Raw genomic sequence first — 24,053 nt, forward strand, 5'->3', positions numbered from 1 at the left:
ACACCTACATCTTTAAAGCCATGGAATCATTGTTTTGCGAAGGGCTCCTCTTTGATATATAAACACAGGCCTTGTTCTTTTGACTCACAACAAATTAAAAGATATGCACTGATGCAATAAGGTGTTCAGAGATTAGAAATTAGGTACATGTGTTTACCGAAAACAATGATAGCATATGAGGTATGTGTGATTGGGTGGCCGGCCACAAAGAACCACGCTGCCTCTGATAGCAAGTGCAAGGTGTTTATTGTAAAAGAGTAACCTATAAGATAGCTGTATCTTCTGGGTAAAGGTATCAAGGACTATCAAGGCTAGGGTCGTCCCTCTCTACCTTGTCTACCCTGGCCTTCTCCCTGCCTACATAACCCAGACATCCCTAATGGGGGATTTTAGTAACTCTTTCACCAGTAACCCCTACTGTCTATCTTTCTTCCTGGGGCTAAGTGTGGTTTCCCAGAGACATTGACTACCTGACTCCATAGGGGTGTTCTAGGCTTTCCCTAACCAAGCCCGCTTAGTAGTCTCAGTAGTTAGGGATGGTGCCTTCTTCTGCCCGGGGTCACTCTCACATCTCTCACACACGCTTGTACCTTACCTTTCACTGTTCTGGTCTCTTTAAGATGTTCTCCTACCATGCCACTCTGCCTTTCCATATCCATTCTTTGACTTTTTCTACTAATACTCCTGTTCTCACTATCACTCATACCTGGAATTACCCCTCTAGCTCTGTTACTTCCCTTTTCCTCCATCCTCTCACTCAACCTCCCTGCATTTTGCTATTCTTTGGGTAACAATCCCTGTTTCACGCTGTGTAGATAGCTACTTTTAATCACCTACTCACAGTCATTCTTACAAATCTATGTCTATTATTGTTCTTACCTCATTGCTCACACTATACCTTTAATACTTTCACTGCCCAAAACACTACTAGTTTGGTTGTCTCTGTACTCACTAGTGCACACTATTGCCCTCTGTTATGAACCAACTACCACTCTACTGCCTGTTTCTCTCAATGCTACTCCCGGAAACCTGCTGTCTTCAATCCCAACTACCACTACCACTCAGCCATTTCTACTACCCACAGTCCCAAGCTCTCACACACATACACTCTGCATACCCCTGATTATAATAGACTCTGCACTCCTCTCGCTCTTGCCTGCTCTGGTCTCTCAGTCGTCCTCCACCTCCTCCTGTCCTCACCCAACTAACCCACACTAAAGCATTCACATAGGCTTACTTAAACACCCAACCCCCTCCTGGATTGACCAACTTACCTTTGCAAATCCCCTACCTGGCTCCTGGGTGCGGCAAGGGAAGGCTATGGGAGGACTTAAATGATCTGGTAAGCCCCACTTATTTCCAATATGGACCCTACTGGGATCCTGGGACGTTGCATGGTGCAGGCCTACATGGGGCTTTTAATTTTGTATTACATTCCCAATGGTGTAGTGGATAACGCCTCTATGGGGGCCTTTATTCAATAACAATCCCTGTTGGGTGATGGGGAAGGCCATCTTGGTCTTTCTTTAATTGCTAAAATTCACTTGTGAGCTAGTGATGGCTCTCTGTGGGTGCAGGCTATAGTAGACACATTCTGCTGTAGCCAGACAGAGGTTGTCAGAGCAAAGGAAGAGTATGCTAGAACATTCAGTAGTGGTAGAGAAAAGCAAAGCCGGGTAGCCAGTTGGGATGAGGGCGAGGGATAGATAAGAAGTTCAGGAAGGCATTAAAAGGAAAAGGTGGAGGATATATGCATACAACTGGACCAAATTTATCGTGGCACTCAACTGTATTCTAAGGGGCACACCGTCACAAGGAGAGTTAGCTGGAGAAAAGGTGTTCGCTGCACCAGGGGGAATGTCTGGAATGTACTCACTGCATGATGAGCTGGGGCATGTTAAAGCCAGGTCCAAGCAAAGCCCTTCTACTTACTACCCTACGACAACATTTGGCAAGGGCTGTATGTCAGAAATCTGAATTTGCCAATTTTGCAACAGCTCCCATAAAAGCAAGCAAAACAAACCCTCAGATTTGTGGGTTTTCTCATTTATTTATGGTGTGGTTACCACAACTCTAGGTTTCTGCTGGTGTGCAAAGTGCCTAAGGACACAAAGACTGTCTATTGCTCAGCCATGGTCAGACTTTCGAGACTTCTGCCATGTCATGGTGAGCTACGGCATGTAGAAACCAAACCCAAGAAAAAAACAGCATGCAAAGCCACTCTACTCCCTCCCCTGAGCCCTGAACGGCCATGAACAGTGACGAAAAATAGTCTCCAGCACAAAATCATGCTGCTTCCTTTTTAAAAACAGCAAACTGAATCCGGACCAGAAATCTTTCTGATTTGGGATCTCCATACAAAGGGGATAATACATAGATTTCAGCGCAGAGGCAGCGCACGCGAGCAGCACAAAGAGGGAGCGCCAGCCGTGTGCGCTAAACAGCATTCTGGCTCACCGTGTATTCATGGAATTCCCAAGCCATTTTGAGCGCTGGCGCAGAGAACATCCCGCAGTGCCAGTGACGCCCCCAAGAACGCCCCTTGCGCAAGGAAAAGACATTGAAATCCCCAATGCAGCGCAAAGGTCTGTGCTAACCCTGCACCAGTTTACAGGGCGGTACACTGTAATCGCATGAAAATACTATGCGCACCCTGCTCACGGCACCCAAAGCGTGAAAAGGTACTGGCGCACCCCTCAGAATACACGTACACCACTTGCGCCAGGCACATTGTGTAGAAAAACCACCCCCGTGGCGTGGGCTGCCTGCGGGGCATGCCCTGGGTGGATGGGCTGCCTGCGAGGCATGGGGAGGGTGAGTGAGCTGCCTGTGGGGCATGGCCAGGATGGATGCAGTGCCTGCGTGTATTTCGGGGGTGCGCATGGATTTTCACACACGATAGGCCTTGGGCGAGAGCGGACTACGTGTATTTCGGGATGCGAGGGGAGTATCAAATGTGATAGGCCTTGTGCGAGCGGGGTACGTGTATTTGTGGGGTACGCGGGGAGTTTCACACGCGATAGGCCATGTGCGAGCGGGGTATGTGTATTTCGGGGGTGCGTGGGAAGTTTCAGACACGATAGGCCTTGGGCTAGTGTGGTACGTGTATTTGTGGGGTACGCAGGGAGTTTCACACGCGATAGTCCTTGGGTGAGCGTGGTACGTGTATTTGTGGGGTACGCAGGGAGTTTCACACGCGACAGGCCCTGTGCGAGTGTGGTACGTGTATTTGTGGGGTACACGGGGAGTTTCACACGCGTCAGGGCCTGTGCGAGCGAGGTACGTGTATTTGTGGGGTACGCATGGAGTTTCACACGCGACAGGCCCTGTGCAAGCGGGGTACGTGTATTCTGAGGGGTGTGTGTGAAGTTTTACACGCGATTTTGCTAGCGCGAGAGGGGTACGTGTATTTTGAGGGGTGCGTGTGAAGTTTTACATGCAATTTCGCTAGCGCGAGAGAGGTATGTGTATTTTGAGGGGTGCGTGTGAAGTTTTACACATGATTTCGCTAGCGCAAGAGGGGTACGTGTATTCCAGGGGTGCGCTTGGAGTATTACTCACGATTTGGCAGTGTGGATCCTCCTGGGTCTGCCCCCTCCCATCTCCCCAGGCCCTGCAGGCAGCCCACACTACAGGGGACTACCCTACACCCCTGGCCATGCCCTGCAGGCAGCCCATCCACCCTGGCCATGCCCCACATGCAGCCCACATGGCACCATGCACTTGTGAGCCCCAACACATGACCCACCCAGCAGTGACGGGCACCTGCCAGCAGGCCCCGACTCATGTCCCCCTGTACCCGCACCTACCCACCATTGATGGGCACCTGCCAGCAGGCCCCGACTCATGTTCCCCTGCACCCCCACCCACCCACCATTGATGGGCACCTGCCAGCAGTCCCCGACTCATGTCCTCCTGCACCCCCACCCACCCACCATTGACGGGCACCTGCCAGCAGGCCCCGACTCATGTCCCCATGCACCCCACCCACCATTGATGGGCACCTGCCAGCAGGCCCCGACTCATGTCCCAACAAACAACATGTCCTAACAAAACAGAGCCATGTCCTTAAAGCCAACCCTAATCCCCCTTCCCCCCCAGTCCAAGCATACAACCATCCACAGAACCCACTCCCAAATTACACATGCCATGATACTCTAAATGAACCACCATGCCCATGCAGGAATGCACAACGGAGCCACACAGTGGCAACACATGACTGAGGAAATGTTCAATGAGACATGCACAAAACCAATGACGGAGCACAACACCAATTTAGAAGTTAGAGAAAAATGTATTAAAAACATAATGAACTGACTTGGAGGAATTGTAAAAATCAATGTACAATGACAGATTAAGGAAAAACAAATTGTAAATCCAATCAAGTAAAAAAAAGAAAAATCATGTACAATAAAAAAGTGGTCCATTGCCAATGTCCATAATGAAATCATAATCCAAATTAAAAAAAAATGATCCATGGGAATATAGAAAAAGAGAGTATGTACAAGCCTGCAACTATATACAATGGAAGTCCAAATGGTCCATGATCCACAAACAAAAGGAAACCTACAAAAAAGTCCTATGAAGAAAAAACTATATACACGAAGTGGAGCAATGTCCATTAACTCCAAAATAAAAGAAAAACAAAGGACACCTAAGACTAATGAACTATATAACTATATACAATGGCGGCGGGCAAGTCCTACGGCTTACTCAGTGATGTTCTGGGCCAGGGCATCATCAAACTCCACGTTGATGTCCCGGCGGCGGGCCTCTTCCCTGTCCTCGAGGTCTCGCAGGGATGCAGTCATGGCCTGTTCCAACTCCCTGCGAGTTGCCTTCAGGCACTCAGCCCGCTTCAATGCCCTGCGCTTGGAGTTCGCCCTGACCATAGTGTGCCATGCCTCCTCCGCCCACAGCCGCTCTGCATCTATCCGCTGGCCCAACCGGTGCCACACGGAAGACACTCCCATTCCAGGGTCCTCCTGCCCTCCGGCCGATGCCTGCCCCTCTGATGTTGATGGCCCCGAGCCATGATGCCTCCCACACTGAGCCTGCCGCTGCCTCCGACGCAACTGCCTCTGCCAGCACGACGACATCCGGGCTGATGGAAACCACCAGCGCCGTCGTGCACGTGCCCTGCCCGATTATGCTGGCACATCCTCCATCTGCTGGGGTCCAGTTGCTGTGGTGTCCACCCCTGCTGGATCTCCGACTCCCGACTGTGGCAGGGATGGGATCTCCACTGAGCTAGCTGTGGAAGACAGCATGGAGAACGACTGGTGCATAGCCTGCACAGAAGAGGAGAGGGCCACCAGAGTGCCCGACACATGTAGGAAACCCCCGAACATGGCCCCTCCCAACTGGGCCACGTCGTCACGCAGCTCTTTGTGATGACGTGCGTGGTCCCCCAGGAAGCACGAACGTCATCACGAATGTCACACGTGCGCAACGCGACACCAACCAGGACGGACTCCATACGGTCACAGGTCCCCTCGTCCGCAGGTAGAGGAGTGCCAGATGACATGGACCTCCCCCGTATCTGCGGACAGGCCTGGGATGGGGCATCCCTGCTGGTGCATGGTGGTGCAGTCACAGTGTCAGGGACAGTGACATGCACAGGCCCCTCCACGGCGACCTGTGCTGCCTCCTGCACCTGCCCCTGGACTGTACCACTTGCACCAGTGGTACCATCCCACCAGGCCCCATGTATGGCTCAGTCACGGCCTCCTCCTCCTCTGTGCACACCACCAACCTGGATGGCTCCACACCGTCTTCCGCCGTCGCAAGCTCCTGTGGGGGCTCACCCACCCCTTCCGCTGCAGCCGTAGTGGCAGATGTGGCACCAGTCCCCTCACTCCCAGATGATGGTAATTCCTGGGAGGGTGACTGGGCCTTGCATCGCCGGTCGATGGAGGCATCCCCGCCAATTTGCTCCACAGCGCTGTCTCCGCCCTCTTCTTCACTCACCGCTGTGTAGAGGGAGACATAGAACACAAGCATCAGGGTACTGTACAATAGACCCCTAGACAGGAAGCAATAGCGCATGAGTGGCACTGTCAAAATTCACTTCCATCATGTCTCCCAACAACACATCAGTGGAGGCAACACACATGCAGAAACCGGCATGGTACATGCAACAGAATCTTGCATCCATGTCCACCGCACCGTACATACATCCAATGGTGGGCTGAAACTCACATGCATCATGGGGCATACTGATCACCTGCAGACTCATCACCGGAGGGTCATGCATCTGGCACCGTATGCCCACAGACACAGTGGATACAAGGATGAGTAGGCTGTATCAGTCATTCAACACATTGTCACAGACATGTGTCATGCATCCATGGCGCACACACTACTCTGACACATGGACATGTACATCATGCATGTCCATGACAGCAGCACACATCTATCACACCACAAACATGTCAAGGTACAGACACAGACATGCATACATGTGTGCATTCCGCATGCTGCTCAGCATGATGCATTGTAACACATACACCATCCATGTGGGTCATGCCTGACTAGACTCACATGCAGCACCATCATTTCCCGGCACACACACATCCATACATGACCCACGTCACACATACAGCCGAGTAGCTAACTACCACCACGCTTCAACATGCACTGTTTCGAATGTGAATGCATGGCCACTTACCGCTCGACTCCAGACGGACCTACATCCTGAGGATCTGGTGGTGAAGTACTGGGTGAATGCGCTCCAGGACCCTTATCTGCTGGGTGGTAAGATGGGCCTGGTGCCCCACTGTATCCGCTGCCTCCAAAAGTCACCGGGCCTTCTTGAGGGTCCTGGATTTGTAGTCCTCCCAGCGCTTCCGGACGTGTTTGATGTCGCGGGGTGCCACCCCCTCCACATTGATGGCACCCACTATGTCCTCCCATATCCTCGCCCGTCCTTCCTTGTCGGCGCACGATGGTGTGAAGAGGGCATCACAATGCCCCAGAACTTGCTCCACCAGGATACCAACTTCCTTGTCACTGAATCTGGTAGCCCTCTGCCTCTCTGGCTGGGGGTCGCCAGTGGTCTCTGATGGTGTTTGCCCCAACATGGCGACCCCCGAGGCAGGTGTGGGTGGGCAACTGGGGATGGGCTGTGGAGTGATGGAACACCAGTCTGGGATCTTCTGTTCCAGCAGGGGTGGTCACAGCAACTGGACCCATGCAAATGGCAGATGTGCAGGCACCAAATGGCAGGGCACAGTGGCAGCAGGCAGGCAGACAGCAGCAGTTGGCTTGTGGGAGGCTGCTCGGGGATCTGGGGGGCAGTAAATTGGGTTTGTGGGCAGGAGCGTGGTCTTCCGTGTGTTGTCGCGTGGCCAGCTTGATACAGAGTGATTTGGCACGTGAGAAAACTGCACGTCAGCGTGTAATTCGAGGAAAGGCCCTTAGCGCGTAAGCGCGTAACTGACGTAACATGCGCGGGTGTTTCCCTGCAACGGGTTGAAAGTCCCATGTGGATTTCCATCGCTCTGTACGTGCTTTTCGTGAAAAGCGGTGCGTGTGTTTTCCAGGCGTTGGGGTTCACACGCGATTACTTCACAGCGGGTGGGTGTTGGCTATGTGTTCTTCTTCTACACGCAAGGCAGACCGTGAATCGCACACGCTATTTTTCCCACTGTGGGTGTCCCTGTTTGTCGCGTAGCCCTTTTTTTCAGCCCATACTAGCCTGCGTGTTGATCATGTACGTATTTTTGGGGTTCCTGGCTGCCACAGCGTACTGTGTGTGTTTTTTAACATGCACGTGGGCTACAGCAGTTGCTTATCTCTTTTTCTTGCTTTTATGGGATGCCTGTCCGTTGCGTGACATGTCATTTCTCGTAGGGGGCCACAGAATGGGACATTCATTGTAGCTGTATATACGTGTTTGTTGTTTGCGCACAGTTTTGTTACGCGCAGGGACGCTACCGCCTGCCTTCGTGTGGCGGACGTGTTTAGGCCTGTGGGCGTATTTTTTTGGCGCATGGATTTACCCTGTTCGATTCCATGAATAGGTGTTGTTAGCGCGCATGTGGGCGTTGCAAGCATTTACCTCCTGTACTTCCCCCGTTACGCCCACATTTTCACACGTTGTTACCCATTCTGCGTGTTACGCCCGGTGTTCCACCCACTTTTCTTGTGAGCTTTTCCTGTGTGCTTCGCGGACAGCGTTTGGTGACGTGTGTGCTTGCGTGCGCCACCCACGAATTTGGTGCACATCCCAGGTTTTACACGCGCAGCGCATTCCATGAATCGATGAACGGCTGCGTGCGTGGCTTTAGCAGGCATGCGCTGGGATTTTCACGCTTGCGCGCCCCTTTTTGGCTCACATTTATTCCATGAATTACCCTGTAAGTATGACAAAAGCAGCACGACTGTAGTGAATCAACAAAAAAAAAAGTTAATACCGGACAGATGCATGATTCATAATGCAAAGTCTAATATTTTCTAGCCTGGATAGGCCTTCCCAAAACAGGGACTATTTACAGCCGTTTTACATGTGGCAGCCTGGTGCAACATTACCTGCAGGATCTACAGACCGTACACTTTAGCTCATCTAAGTGCTCAGAATAGTAAAGAAGACATCTCTTCTTATATTCAAATTTTGAAAGGATAACATAAACCTTTCACATGGCTTCTCACTGCACCATCCCTTCTAATTTCCTGGAGAACATTTCTCTTTAAAACACACCTTACAGAATAGGTCAAAACCCATCCAAACATACAGCCCAAGATTGAATCACCCCAACACACCATGAACTACACAGCCATCCAGAAATCTACAGACCAACATATTGCAGGTAATGTCGCTACCTCCCCCTGCTAGGATACATAAACGGACAAAGTAACATTTTGGCTGAACGAATGGGTTTAGCTGCCCCATCCCATGGCAGTACCGGAACAAGTCTGAAGCAGTGTCCACAGGCAGCGTAGACCACTAGGTAGAACTTGCTCCAATTGTTTACACACACAGATTGTGCACACATTCTTCGACTTTCACACACTTAATTGGATAATTAGTATTAAATAGTATTACATTCGAATCCCCAAAATATCTCTACAAATAAACGAGCCGCCTGCAGCTAATAACTTAACTGCACACATGAAAAATGATTAAAATTCAAAGGCAGAGAAGTACCATTTTAGAAGGATTACTACAATATACTTAACATTTTAATTGTGACATGCCTATAACAGAGAAAATGACTGATTCAACCCCCCCCTACTCGAGGGAACCGTGCCAAAAAGAATGGAAACATGAGCTATTGATGACAATGTCCTAAAGTAGCCAGATGACCGTGCATGTTGAGGACATTCTAAACATATTGGCATCAGACAATTAACACCAGCAGATTACATTTCTCTGGGTAAGGGGGCATGCGTGGCTCAGTTGTTGCTGCGATTCTTTGCCCGCAGTCTCTTTTTCTAAGGCTGCCTTTGAAATTGAATTGGAGTGGCAGGAGTATCAGGCTCTCAGGGGCATTTGTCAGCTTTGTTTTTCACCTTTGAAATATTAAGAAATGGCAGATACTTCTAAGCTGGCAAATATATTTCCTCGTACAGAAGGGATTTGTAAAGTGTTAGAAAACGGTTCCTCTCCTGGCACCAGAACCGTTTGGCGTAACTGTTCGTTCACCCGTGATCCAGTGAAAATATTCTAGCACCGCAACCTGCATTTACACATATGCACGCACCTGACAAAACTAGCTCCTCTGAATAAGTCTGAAATTGGGAAAATTAACACATATCTGCTTAGCTAAATGCGGCTGAATACAAATAAAGCGGCTATTAAGACATAGCCATTTTGTAGCAGCAATACGGCAGTGGAGATATGAAGAGTGGGAAGTAGCCATGTGTGAATATGACCTATATTAATCTTGACTTCAGGTGCCCAATAGCTATGTGTCAGATCTCATACACGGCTGCTGTGGAGAAGTATGCATGGGTTCAGCGGCACTGCAGCCACACAGGGCTAAATAAACTAATATCAAGCATTTATTCACAGCATTATATTTACGAACAAATGAGTGAACAGATGTCCACAGGGCCGCATTACGAGTTGGACAGTATTCTGGTGGAACATCTCAGAATACCACCCAACTGAATTACTGTTACTGCTACTTAGTTCGGCGGAAATACTGCTGGATTACAAGTGGTGGCTTAAATCCCCATTTTTTATGGCACCACAGGACTCTATGGGGCTTTTTTGGAGGAATTACCATGCCGCCGATTTTGACAATTTTTGGGGAGAGTTGGAGGATTCACATCCAGCACGATGCTGAAGGCACATCCTCCACGCCAGGGCCATACTCGTAGTACGGCGGAGTGGAATTACCGCCAATGTTTTCCATCTCTGACATACTTCTAATGAGGCCCTAAGTCTGTAAAGCCCCATAAAAATGCATACTGAATTTTATAGGATGATGGTTGCTGATTTGATATGTTCAATTAGGTGTTGACAGCATGTAAGTCAGAACACATAATCACTGTAAAAGTGCACTGTTTGTATGTTTAAATTTGATTTTTTTAAATATGAAAGGTAAACAAATGTAGTTTCCTTCATTTTGATTTGAATAATATTGACAATTCTCCTTTCAATGTAATTTTAGAAAATATTGTTGCAATAATGTTTACTTATTTGTATTCAGATTTGTTTCAAAATGTGGTCTGTCCAAAATAGTTAGAATGCAGACGCAACCTCTATGTTTTCATCACACTCTTACATCCCTTTAACTCCACCCCCACAAGCACACAGCCACTTCTACCCATCTGTTTGTTATCCCTCTATATGTACAAGAAAAAACAACTTAAGAAAAAAAATAAACTTTGGCCCCCTTTTCACCATAAAGCCCACTCCACTACTAAGATGGCTACTGATGTAAATGGATGGGTGTAAGTGTGCATGTTATTTTGTACTTTTCATCATTTCCTTCAATCTTCTGACGTCAGCAGCAATGCAGTTATTTATACTTCAGATTTCATTTTCTATGTTACATTTCACAATTTCAAATCGCAATAACGAAGCAATGGTGTGATAGCAAATAAGAAGGTGTTTACTTTCATTATTGTTTTCAGTCAATGTTTTTGTGTGAAAACGTTGATTGTTGATATTTTAGAGGTTATATTTTAATTGTACAGTGCTAAATATAATGTTAACATACATTGTTTGGTGTGACAGAAATAGTAACCTTTAATGTGTGCAAACAGCGATGCCAATATTGATTTGGCTTTATTGATGAAACTATTGTGAAACATTGTATTATCATCATCATAATAGGGTTAATGGCATATATATATATATATATTTTCTGTTTTTTTCAACCTCTGTGGAGACTGTCAAAAATTGTGAATTCCAACTATATTTCAAGCTGTCACAGTGGGGTATTGGATAAAGTTTTCAATAAGCAATAATCGCACCTCGATTAAACCTCATGAGCTACGATACTGCCACTGCGCAAAGCTAGGGGGTTGATGGCATAGTGATGTGTTTTATGAGTACAATTGTAGTCCTAGCCTCCAACTCTTGCAGGGCAATATTGGATTTCACCCTTCTGGGGTTGGTAAAAGGATTATCATTGACATTGGGTGATAAAGGACACATGAAATGATCATATTTATTTATTTATTTTAATTCTTATACTGCACAACAGGCTCATAGGCCTCAGTGCGCACAGACAAGACATAAAATAATACAAAAACATGAACTTAAGTCAAACATAACATAATCAGAAAGGAAACACAGTAGCAGGATTTATCAACGGTCCACTATCAGATTCAAGTCAGAGGGCAGGTAGGAAAAATGGTTAGTTAGCCAGAAAAAAAGGAAGATTACTGTGGGCGCATCCAATAATTATACAGTCCCTATTGGCTTGCATACACCACTACTTCAGCTTAATCCTACACAGGAGCTTCAAGTTGAAACTTCTAACGATCCCTGGACTAGTTATTTCATGAAGCCAGGCCATCACAGTATTCCTGAGGGCCTCTCTGGGTTCCGGCTTTATAGGACATATTACATAAGTAATGATAATGTTCCTTGGGTCCAGAGCAAGTTCTCTCAATGTCTTATCGGCGATATGTGGTATCTGTGATTTCCTGAGTCAGTTGGCATGGACTCTGGGAGCACCACACGATGAGGTTGAGCCCCGGTCCACATCCACCAGAGCCAACCCCTCAGGAGCATGCCCGTCGGTGCCACCAGGGGAAGATGGTAACATCAAGGTAAAGGGATGCTGTATCATGTCTTTAGGTATCAGCGGTTTGAAGGTAGTCAAGTCGCCTGACCAAGTCTGATGACTTTTATCCTAGGTAAGAACAAAGTCAGATTCTTGCTGACAAGTTTGGCAGCCCATGTTAACCAAACCAGCAGACCAGGATATATCGCTTATAATATTAATGTGGCCCTTTCTATCACTGCTGAGCATGTGCTCTTATTGGCTACCACATATTTATTAGCAAGCATTCATTTAAAGAATGTAACATTCTGCCTGTAGATTGACAACACAACACTCGTAACAAATTAGAATTTCCCCCCCCAAAATTCAATTTAAAAAGTCACACATTACAGTTTTATACAGTACACTTATAGATCAATCTGATTATGTGGGACTTTGAAATACAGCATATTGAACAACATGACAAAACATCCCATGCACTTTATCTATGTGTAAGCTCAAAAGACATACTGAAAAGTAAAATGGCACAATCCCATTGAATTTGCAACAACTATTAATATTGCTTCAAGAGAAAGACACAATAAAGGCATTACTATCTTACTATGAGGGAAAAAACGAATACGAAGTACAATAAAATGGGATCACTAAACAGTGCAACAATCAGTAATCGTAAGCTTGTTGTATCCATACCAGCCTTCTGCATTTAAAGCCTCATTCTTTGTTGAATTGTGAATCTTGTTAATCCGAATTACTATATCAGAACAGATTAAGCACTCACCAACCCACTTTAACCCAAACCCATCCACACAGCACAAGAACAAATTCAAACTCCATGTACACAAAAAGGGTCTGCTAGTGAGTACAGAAGGGAAATTGGGCTCTTTAGTGTCAGCACACTCAAACTGTTAAAATGGCCAGTGCATTTGTTTCTTCCATGTGACCAACAATTTTACAAACTAGTACAAACATGTGGCATCTTGTTGGGAAATTGTCTAGTAATTGTTACGTTTCCAGGGCAAACACACACTGAAACAGGCAACACCATATACAAAAGCAAAAAAAAAAACAATCCACTAAAGTACTAAATTATGATTTACAAGCAAATTATTAGTGAGACATACCAGCGTCCACGGCTGCAATGCAACTTCAAAAAATCTATATTTCTCACACTAGTGAAGTTTTGGTTTCAATTGGTTTTATTTAATCTAATGTTCTGTATTGAATAATAGGTTAAATATTAAATAATGGCATTCCCAATTTACCTAACAAGTCACCCTTGCCATTTCACCAATTAGCAGAAAAGCATGCCTAATATAGGGCAGATAGCCGCCCTATAGTTAAGGTGAGTCGAATTCCCATAGGGACCCCTCAGAATTCTATTGTTAATAACTTTTCATTCGAGTAACGGATTTAACCAAAATTACAAAAATGATTAAAGACTCGCAGCCCCACCCCCCCGCTCCCCAAGACTGCAACGCTTCATATAGATTTGTTAAAAAAGTAAAAAAGTTATTAAGAAGACAAAAAAATATGTTTTCCAAAAGAGATGAGCAAGGTACATTTTTGTCAAACCGCACAGCCCAAACAGCTGGACGGATTTGGACCACTAAGTGTTGACTCATGATCCATGCATGGTTTGGGGTGATTTTGTGCAGTAGTTCTTAAATATTTGACAGAGACCGGGGTGCCCCTTCTCAAAAATAAATAGCTATATCTCAGGGATTTACCCGAAACCAGGTTCTTTTAGAAATGAAACGATCACCATCTTGTTGTTCTCTCAATGTGAGAGATAACCGCAGTTATAGCTAAGGATAATCGGAAAAGTAGTTAAAAAGCTATTTACAGGTTAAAATTATTGCAAACGAGTTTAGTCGAGAGGTGAGGAGGTTGGTGGAGCACACCAAGAGCATGATTCATGGAATTATTTGCATGAAAAACGCAGATTTGCGCGCCTTTCTCCCCGAAAATCCCAGTTTGAAGTATGGGGATTTTCGGGGAGAAAGGCACGCAAATCTGCGCTTTTCGCACAAATAATTCCATGAATCAGGCTGCAATAGAAATTTGGGAGTTATTGGAGGTCCAGGGACTGGGTTTGCAACACAAAGTTTTCTGTAGCCTCGACTATAGCCTCAAATAGCTGACATCTCAAAGCAAACTGCATCACAGAAACAGTGTGTGTTGTAGGTGGAAGAGAGGAGGCTATCTGGGGAGTGGGGAGGCTGGCACAGATTAGGGGGCACTTGGTGAGGACCAGGGGAGGTAGGAAAGCATTTTCTCTGGCCCTTTTCCCATATATGTGGTTATATCAGAGGCTTTGAAGGACTACAGATAACCGCTGGATAAGAGTAATGTTGTGCCTGTGGCTATACATTTTGGAATGCCTGTGTTTTATTTCTTTTTAAAAGTTATTTTTATAGCTATAGTGATGTCGGGGTGAAAATTCAGTGATGTGGTAGGTATTTGGGAGTCTTATCTATTTTGGTTGTGTGTTTTCAGACATTCTTACATGTGAGAATGTGGATAAAAGCAGAAGACAATTGTCTAATAAAATCTATACAAAAAGGAGCCACACTACTCTAGTTTTAGATGCCCCTTACACTGTCTTTTGGCTTGTGTATTGTCACCTGCTAATGACTCCAATCAAGCATTCCCACTAAGTCAGTGCCTTGTCTGGTATTGCTCAAGGGAAGCCCTTATTTATATATTTTTATGACAAGTTATAATCTGGATGATGAACCCTTGTATAACGCCCCTCTCTTAGAATACCCCTGACCCCACTGAGCCAAGAAGTAGGTTTGTTTTGCAAATTGAAAAGGTTTATTTGAAAAATTAAACAATAGATATATATCACACTTTTATAAATAAATTGATAATTGGTAGCACACTTGTGAATATGAGCAGTAATCAGCAATAGGTAACCCTACAATAGCACAGTTCTTGGTTACTTATGAATAAGAACAGAGTAATAAGGTAGCAGAGAATGCTTATATTGTTCAAGGAAATGCAAGGTGGGACAGAATGCAACACAGAAATAATTTGATATGATTTCAACAAGAGATAATGTGATCACTTTTCCTTTTGACAATTCACCCCCCCACCCCCCTATGCAATAGAAAATGGAAGGGAGAGCACACAGTTCTCAGAAATACAATCAAATGTACAATACGAATTCAGTTCCCCCCTAGCAAGCTTAGAGAAACGGGGATGATTTTAAACACAGGCAAAGTACTTTAAAGGTGGTATGCAAAGAAGGGAAAAATATACTAAAAATGATTTTTAATTCCCTCTAGAAGTTCAGGGTGAGTGTGAGATACTTTAAATCAGTTCAGGCCAGCCCTATCAATGATTCAGGGATGGTTACCAGGTTGAAAACGGAATTCCGTAATGGAAGCAAAAGACAAATATTTTTATACGTGGCTGAAATGAAACAAAATGTCAAATTGCGGCAATTTAGTCACGTGCGTCGAGCGCAATTACGAAGGAACTATAAGGAGTAGAAAGTCGGTTTAGAGCTTGTTGGAAAGCTTAGAATCTCAGATTCTATCACAAACGGTTCAAGAGATACGGATGATTTTGTGAAGGTAGATTCTCAAAATAAAAGTAAAGCTCAGAATGACAGATGACAGTTTTGCAGCTTTGAATCAACAGGAGGGACACGATTTCTATGATGCAGTTCTCAATAGGTTAAAATAGTTTGAATTAGATTATTTTAAACTAAGAGATTGGTTTTGCACAGTTCTGGCTGAGTACTCACACTATATTTTGGAAAGGAATGCGACTTTGTCACAGATCGGGTCAGGATTGGCTGCGGTTCTCTCACCACTGGGTACTGGTTCTGCGCACAGAGATCTGGGTCAGCTCTCAGCACTGCACAGCGATCTGGTCTGAGTCTGGTCTCTCTGGATCTCTGGTCTCTCTGGATACAGCACTGCTTTCTGGGTCTGCTACCGGTTCTGGCAAAAGTTCTTGGCAAAGAATTCAAACAGCTCGCCCGGCTGTTGAATAGTTTGCAAATGATTTTGAGGCCTGCTGAAAAAGGATTCAGCTTGTGGATTCAGGCCTCTCTGCCACAAGTTCTGGAGTCTGGGTTCAAAGTTATGGTCTCTGGAGATTGATGGATTTGAAGTCTGGAGTCTCCGTCAGCATGCTGCGCAGGAATTCAGTTGAAGGTTGGAAAATGAATGTCCCTGCCTGGGTTCCAGTGGCTCTTTTTATGTCTTTTGAAAATGGGTGTGGATGCTAACTTTCTTTGCCCAACCCACTCACGATTTGATAGGTCAAGGATTTCTCTTTGACCTGATTTGAGAAGGGAACAGTGAGTCAGAGTGATGAGGTAGGTTTATGGCCAGAGGATCCTCCCCTTGTCAAATTGCACACAAATCTATTTCTGATCCAAATACCCATTTATCTATATACCATTTTTCTAATATTACATGTCCAGTTAACATATTTTCTGTAACACCAAACCATCCGATCCCTGTCTTTGTAAGATGTCGTGTCCACTTTTGACAGAATTCTGCCCTTTTCATTCAGATGAAAACTTTTCCAGATTTTACACAAATGTGCACAAGGGATATGGGTTTCAGATGATAAAGTGTCAGATTTTTAACATGCATACATTTGGAGTAACAACCTTATTTTCCGCTACTACTCCCCAGAACATATCACAGAGTCCTGACACCTCTTAAAATGTGCACAGAAAAGTCACAAGAATGATGATATTATTTATATAATTTTTACAAGTCCGCACTATGAATTATCCATCTTTTTAAAATTATGCTCTGGCCCCAAAGGGTTGTGGTTTTGCAAAGCACATGGTGGAATTTCTGGTTTGTCCACTTCCCCCAAGCTCAGCTTGCTCACAGAGGCACTTCTCCTCCCTCCTCTCCCAAGAGGAAGCTATTTTACGACCCTCGCCCCCAATATAACATGTGCCTGAGCCCAAGACAGTGCTTTGTTCAGTTTCCTGCAGTCCCCTGGTGCCACTCCCCTAATTCAATTAGAGAGGTGTCATCTCCTTTTGGCAGGGGCAGCAGAATGCAACCAGGCCTGGGAACACAGCTGCTGATCAAGTTTCGACTCCTGTCGGGGGTAGTTGTCAGGCAGAATTCAATCTCTTTAAGCCAGGCTTCAGCTAAATGTCACTTTGGTTCCCAGTTTTGAACATTCAAACCAAACTTGCAATTTCTACACATGCAGCTAGAACACTGATTCTAAGTTCAAAACTATGACATTTAAACAATTGCAACCTATGTGACACTCAAAAGTAGGTCACTCATTTATTCTAAACATTTCGATTTTAGTGGCTTTAAATCCAAATTCACTTAAGCTGCTGACATCCCCAGCTATTTTCAATACATACATTAGACAATTACTTCCTTCAAGTCATTTCAGAATATAGTTTTACATTGTATCCACCTCTTAGTAAGTCTTTCTTTGGCCTGGTTTGGTTCATTTGTTCAGTTTTACTGGTGGTTTTAAAATGCCGTCTTTCTGGCAGTGGTGAGCACCAGCATTGCACCCATTTTTGACATTAATAACAACAGATTTTGAACAGCACCATATTCCTTAGCACTGTTTTCACTCATGGCGCTTCTGGCCCCTCATGCTCACACTGGTGGGTGGGTGGCAGGTCAGGCGACCATTTTGTTGTGCGCAAAGACTGCGCGGTTCTCCAGGATTCTGGCGCAAATGTGGGCTTTTCCGCCCTCTTGGATTTCCTAAACCCACAGCACCAAGTGTTGCAGCATAATAGTCCAAACGTGGGTCAGGAACCCAACACACCCATGCTATTGAAACACTTGTGTATAGTCACTTTATAAATGCCATATCATATCATATCATATCTTGAGTAATTGTACCTATTAAATGTATCCCCACCGAGTTTACTATCATGTATTATACTGTGCTTTCTGTATCTTTATCTACCTTACATAACTACCTGAGCAGTCTTTTACTGTATTGACCGTTTAACTTCTATCATATTAATAAAAACCGAAGTGAGCCCCTCCTTAACTAAGAATTTGTAACTGCGGTTATAAAAAAATCAATGAACTCTAACTGCAGTTATATTTAAAACATTTATTTGGGTATTATTTTATTGTATTTGTCTATTCATATGTGAAATGTAGTCCTTAAAAAGACTGTTTTGGGGCAAACTGAGTCTAGTATTTTAGCACATTTGAAGTACTTTGTTCATGTTATGAAGGAACACTGCATTTCCTTTATCGGATAGGTGTACTTTGTCATGTCTACAGAAATTGAGTATGTAGAACTGTATGTTGTTGTTTGAAATCCATAATTGGTTGTGGTCTCATGAATGCTGAAACTACTTTATCGTCATCAATTTTCAATAGCTCCATGAGCAGTCATTTATTGTATTGACACCTTTTGAGTACTATTGTATCACAACCGTCTCTTTTTCCATTTATATTCCATAATGAGATTTCTTTTTTTTAAAAGAATCCTTATAGCCTCGACTATAATAAAGGGGAGTGATTGGTGGTTCCTATGTTTTCCAAGTTTACTTAATCTACTCTATCTTTTCTAGTTCTGTATGTTTACTTAACTTACTCACGTTTTTTGATGTAATTTCATTGTATTTGTGTATTTATTTGTGATGGATGTTATTTCATTGTATTTGTATATTCATATGTGATACATAGTCTTTAAAAGGACTGGGTTGGAGTATACAGAGTGTAGTATTTTAGCACATTTGATGTGTTCTCTTTATCATGCATCTTTCTTAACATAACTCTTTGTAACTACCATTCTATCACTACTATCTCTTTTGTCATTAATATTCCATACTTAGATATTATCTTTCAAGTCTAATAAGCGCGGCTACCCAGCACCCACGCGGTGCAAGGCTCAAAGTGGTAGCCTGTGCGGCTGTGGCTATATACAGACAAATGGCACATCGACTGTCCGTGGACATGTGATATCCGTGGCTACGAGAGGGTTTTAATATGAGAGGACTGTGGCTATAGGAAAAAAGGGAGTGATTGGTTTTATAAGGATCGCACCTAGCCACAGAAACAGGTTGGTGCGTTTAACTGCCACTATCCAGCACCGACCCGATGCATGGCGTTGCTACCGGTGGTTCAAAGTGGGACCATATGCAGTTGGGGCTATATAACAGCATATGGCACATCAAGTGTTTGTGGGCATGTCTTATCCGTGGGTAATAACAGCCGAACCAGCAATGCTTCTCTATAACACAGCTATAAGAAGCATGTGCATTGGCGCGTCAATGATTTTTGCCTTTTCATTGGTTGTTCTGATAGACGTGGCTGCTGTTATAGCCGCGTCTATTGGACCATACATTTTCTGTGCAATAATCATATTTTTATGTAAATGATACAGGTCAGCATTTTATCTGTATTTGTTATTTGCTGTGCTTAGGTGTTCCCTTGTCTTATTTGAAGATGTGAAGGTTTGCTTTGTAGAGGAGCAGAAGTACATATCCGCAGGACATCCTACCCCCATACCTGCCCTGTATTGGAGCCATGAGACTGTGCCCTGTCTAACACCAGCTATTGTACCAATACTGCAGCGAGAATATCCATTAAGATGACAATATTGAATGTACCCTTTAGTTAGAGACAGCCTGCATGAGGAACTCCCTCAAGGAATATGAGAAAAAGCTAAGAAAATTAACTCAAGAATTCATAAGAAAGTGTGCACAGCGTTCTGAAATACTGAATGAAGGCGATGTATGGATCCTAGAGGAGAAATGACGAAGTAAAGAATGAAGTGAATCTTAAAGTGTAAAAGAAGAAGATTGCACAGTAATAAGTGTTGCAGAAATCACAAGTATGAAGATTGTACCTATGCTGAAACTCAAGATAGATCAAGTTATCGGCTAGTTACAAGTAGTGAATAGAATGCGGGCGGAGGCACCATTGTACAGAAACTGGACATTGGTATCAAGGAATAATAAGCCAAAGAACAATGGATGAAGAATGAAAGGCTGTGTCTCAGTAGAATGGCAGGTTATTGGAGCTGCGTTGGGAGGTTGTCTGGCCAGAAGTCAAGAACTGAGAAGTCGAGGTCAGCTATCTAAGCTGAGGAGGAACATGTGCATACTACTGCCACGTAGTATTGAACAGTTAGGTGCTTTTTAAATGAGGAAGCATGTTACTACATGGATGTCGGTGCAGAATTATTCTCAAACCAATAACCAGACTGACTCAGGAAGTTGGCAAACAAAAGCTGTTCTATTGTCAATTTTCTAAAACAGGGAGCACAAGGGACATCAACGGATGCCGAACAGCATAATCTTGAAGCATCACGTGAAAAACATCCTTATATAGCAAAGATTCATCATACGTGACGTCATACTATGTGGCAAACTAAGAAAACCTACTTGGGATTGCGATAGGTCTACAGGGAACATCTCGGTATACTTTCTGTAGGGGATTGGATTGTGATTGTATTCTATAGTCAAGTGGACAATTTATCCCCACCCCTTGTGCAAGTCATCCTCAATATTTGTTAGATACACAAAACTCCACTGGCTCTCAAACTATAGAGCTCTTCAATTCATGGCCCTCTATAATTGCTAGGCACGCTTGTACCCTTCTGGAATATTCGACTCCCTAGCAGCACGCAAACTGGTACCACAGGTGCCTGTGGGTGGACTTGACCATGCCTCCCCACCCAATTAGCCCACCATCCATCATCACTCCTGCCGCATGCCATTCAAATAGTCTTTGAACTCGGCCTTGCAAAGTATCACTGCTCGTGAGAATAGAAGGGAGTGCAAGCACGTTCCTATCTTCAAGTCTTGATGCAGTATGCACATTTTCTATTTCCATCAATCCCAAGTGACAGGGGACCATGTGTGAGCTCCTTTCTTTGCATTTAATGTTATTAAATAAATACAACTTGGCACTCATAGTGGTTCTGTCGCACCTTAACAGGAGCTTGCCTTGTTTCTCACTTTCTTTCGTTCTCCTTGAACAGATAACCAGTTCTTGGCTGCCCCCATCCTTGACACTGGGCCAGGCAGCCTTCTCGATCCTGCCATGATTTTCAGCTGCTTTTCTGCTTCACCACACTTTCAGCCCTTCTCTTTCACAGGTCCAGGCTTACTAAAGTTGCGACATCGAACATCCAGATTCTACACATATTTATGTATATATATATATATATATATATATATATATATATATATATATATATATATATATATATATATTACACTGCGACGATAGTGGCAGTGTAGTTATGGTTAAGTTGGTGTTTCCATAGGAAGAGCACTTTTAGGGCAGCTTATAACTTCGCCCCTCTGGACGAATCCTCACCAAACTTTGCAGAAAAAGTATATGGCTCACTCTGAATTATTTTGCAAAGTTTGGTGAGGATTCGTCCAGGGGGGGGAAAAGCTATAGGGGGGGTCCCGAAATTTCTGTTTTCTCCCATAGACTGAATGGGAAAAAAATGTTGCTCGCGCCTAGACAGCCCAAACCGCTGGACGGATTTTCACCAAATTTGGACCAGGAGCTTGGTCCCGAAACCGTGCTTTTGCAAATTTGGTGAAAATCCGTCCAGTATTTTTTTTTTTAAAATGACCAAAAAGTAGGTAAAAAAACATTTGAGATATCTGTGTTCGCTTCGCGGACACACTTCCCTGTTCGCTCCGCGGACAGGATGGTGATTGAGCAAGCAGCTTGCATGATGTCCGCGGACATCTGACATGCTTTCTCATTGGATGCGGTGAAAGCGTGCAGTGCGTCTGGCTTCAGAGACGCCCGCCATCTTTCTTTCCCGCATGAGAGGCTTTGTCAGGTCAGCAGGAGCGTGTCTGTCTCCTGTTCCTCCCACCCCCGCTCATGCCCCGTGTCTGCCCCACCCCCCGCTTATGCCCGTGTGTCCTTTCTGTCCCCCCCACCCCCGCTCATGCCCCGTGTGTCCTTCCTGTCCCCCCCACCCCCGCTCATGCTCCGTGTCTCCCCTGTTCCTCCAGCCCCCCGCTCACGCCATCGCACACGGTGGCCAGAGGAGGGCAGAGGAGCGGGATCTGCCGCACTAACTCATGTCCGTGTTTTTGTTTGTCTCCTGACATACAAACCCCCCCACCCCCGCTAATTGCCCTGTGTGTCTCTCCCCTCCCCCCCACCTCCTGCTCATGCCCCGTGTGTCTCCACCCCCACCCCCCGCTCATGCCCCGTGTGTCTCTCCCCTTCCCCCCACCCCCCGCTCACTCCCCGTGTGTCTCTCCCCTCCCCCCACCCCCCGCTCATGCCCCGTGTCTCTCCCCTCCCCCCCACCCCCGCTCATGCCCCGTGTGTCTCTCACCTCCCCCCCGCTCATGCCCCGTGTCTGTCTCCTGTTCCCCTCAACCGCTCATGCCCCATGTCTCTCTCTTGTTGCCCCCCCGCTCATACCCCGTGTCTCTCCTGTTCCCCCCACCCGCTCATGCCCCGTGTCTCTCTCCTGTTGCCCCCCACCCCCGCTCATGCCCCGTGTCTGTCTCCTGTACCCCCCACCCCCCGCTCATGCACCGTGTCTGTCTCCTGTACCCCCAAGCCCCCCGCTCATGCCCCGTGTCTCTCTCCTGTTGCCCCCCGCCCCCGCTCATGCCCCATGTCTCTCTCCTGTTGCCCCCCATCCCCCTGCTCATGCCCCGTATCTGTCTCCTGTTTCCCCCGCTCATGCCCCGTATCTGTCTCCTGTTCCCCCCACCCCCCACTCATGGCCCGTGTCTGTCTCCTGTTCCCCCCACCCCCGCACTCATGCCCCGTGTCTGTCTCCTGTACTCCCCACCCCCCCACTCAAGCCTCGTGTCTGTCTCCTGTTCCCCCAACCCCCGCTCATGCCCCGTATCTGTCTCCTGTTCCCCCCACCCCCCGCTCATGCCCCGTGTCTGTCTCCTGTTCCCCCCACCCCCCGCTCATGCCCCGTATCTGTCTCCTGTTCTCCCCACCCCCCGCTCATGCCCTGTGTCTGTCTCCTGTTCCCACACCCCCCGCTCATGCCCATTTCTCTACCCCTCCCCCCACCCCCCGCTCATGCCCCAAGTGTCTCTCTCCCTCCCCCCACCCCCTGCTCATGCCCCGTGTGTCTCTATCCCTCCCCCCCATCCACCGCTCATGCCCCGTGTGTCTCTCGACCTCCCCCCACCCCCCCGCTCATGCACCGTGTGTCTCTATCGCTCCCCCATCCCCCGCTCATGCCCCGTGTTTCTCTCTCCCTCCCCCCACCCCTGCTCATGCCCTGTGTGTCTTTCTCCCTCCCCCCACCCCTGCTCATGCCCCGTGTGTCTCTCTGCCTTCCCCCCACCCCCTGCTCATGCCCCGTGTGTCTCTCTCCCCTCCCCCCACCCCCCGCTCATGCCCCGTGTGTCTCTCCCCTCCCCCCACCCCCTGCTCATGCCCCGTATGTCTCTCCCCTCCCCCCACAACCCCTCATGCCCCTTGTCTGTCTCTGTTGTTCCCCCCAACCCCCCGCTCATGCCCCGTGTCGGTCTCCTGTAGCCCCCCACCCTCCCGCTCATGTCCCGTGTCTGTCTCCTGTTCCCCCCACCCCCTGCTCATGCCCCATGTCTCTCCTGTTGCCCCCCGCTCATGCCCCGTGTCTGTCTACTGTTCTCCCCACCCCCCACTCATGCCCCGTGTCTGTCTCCTGTTCTCCCCACCCCCCGCTCATGCCATGTGTCTGTCTCCTGTTGCACCCCCACCCCTCGCTCATGCCCCGTGTCTGTCTTCTGTTCTCCCCGGTCATGCCCCATGTCTGTCTCCTGTTCTCCCCACCCCCCGCTCATGCCCGGTGTCTGTCTGTTGTTCTCCCCACCCCCCACTCATGCCCCATGTCTGTTGTTCCCCCCACCCCCCGCTCATGCCCCGTGTCTGTCTTCTGTTCCCC

The 24,053-nt window shown here is 46.5% G+C and overlaps 1 protein-coding gene and 1 non-coding gene across 2 annotated transcripts in view; both read right to left on the bottom strand.

Annotated features, from left to right (window-relative positions):
- USH2A (usherin) overlaps positions 1-24,053 on the bottom strand; it is a 4,817,015-nt gene that overhangs the window by 4,438,356 nt on the left and 354,606 nt on the right. The gene's annotated exons all lie outside the window — the stretch shown is intronic.
- LOC138468595 (U4 spliceosomal RNA) lies at positions 11,332-11,472 on the bottom strand. The gene has a single exon (XR_011268352.1). It is a non-coding gene; the product is annotated as a U4 spliceosomal RNA (small nuclear RNA).

This window comes from Ambystoma mexicanum, chromosome 4q, assembly GCF_040938575.1.
Source record: "Ambystoma mexicanum isolate Mex_15411 chromosome 4q, UKY_AmexF1_1, whole genome shotgun sequence".
NCBI lineage: Eukaryota > Metazoa > Chordata > Amphibia > Caudata > Ambystomatidae > Ambystoma > Ambystoma mexicanum.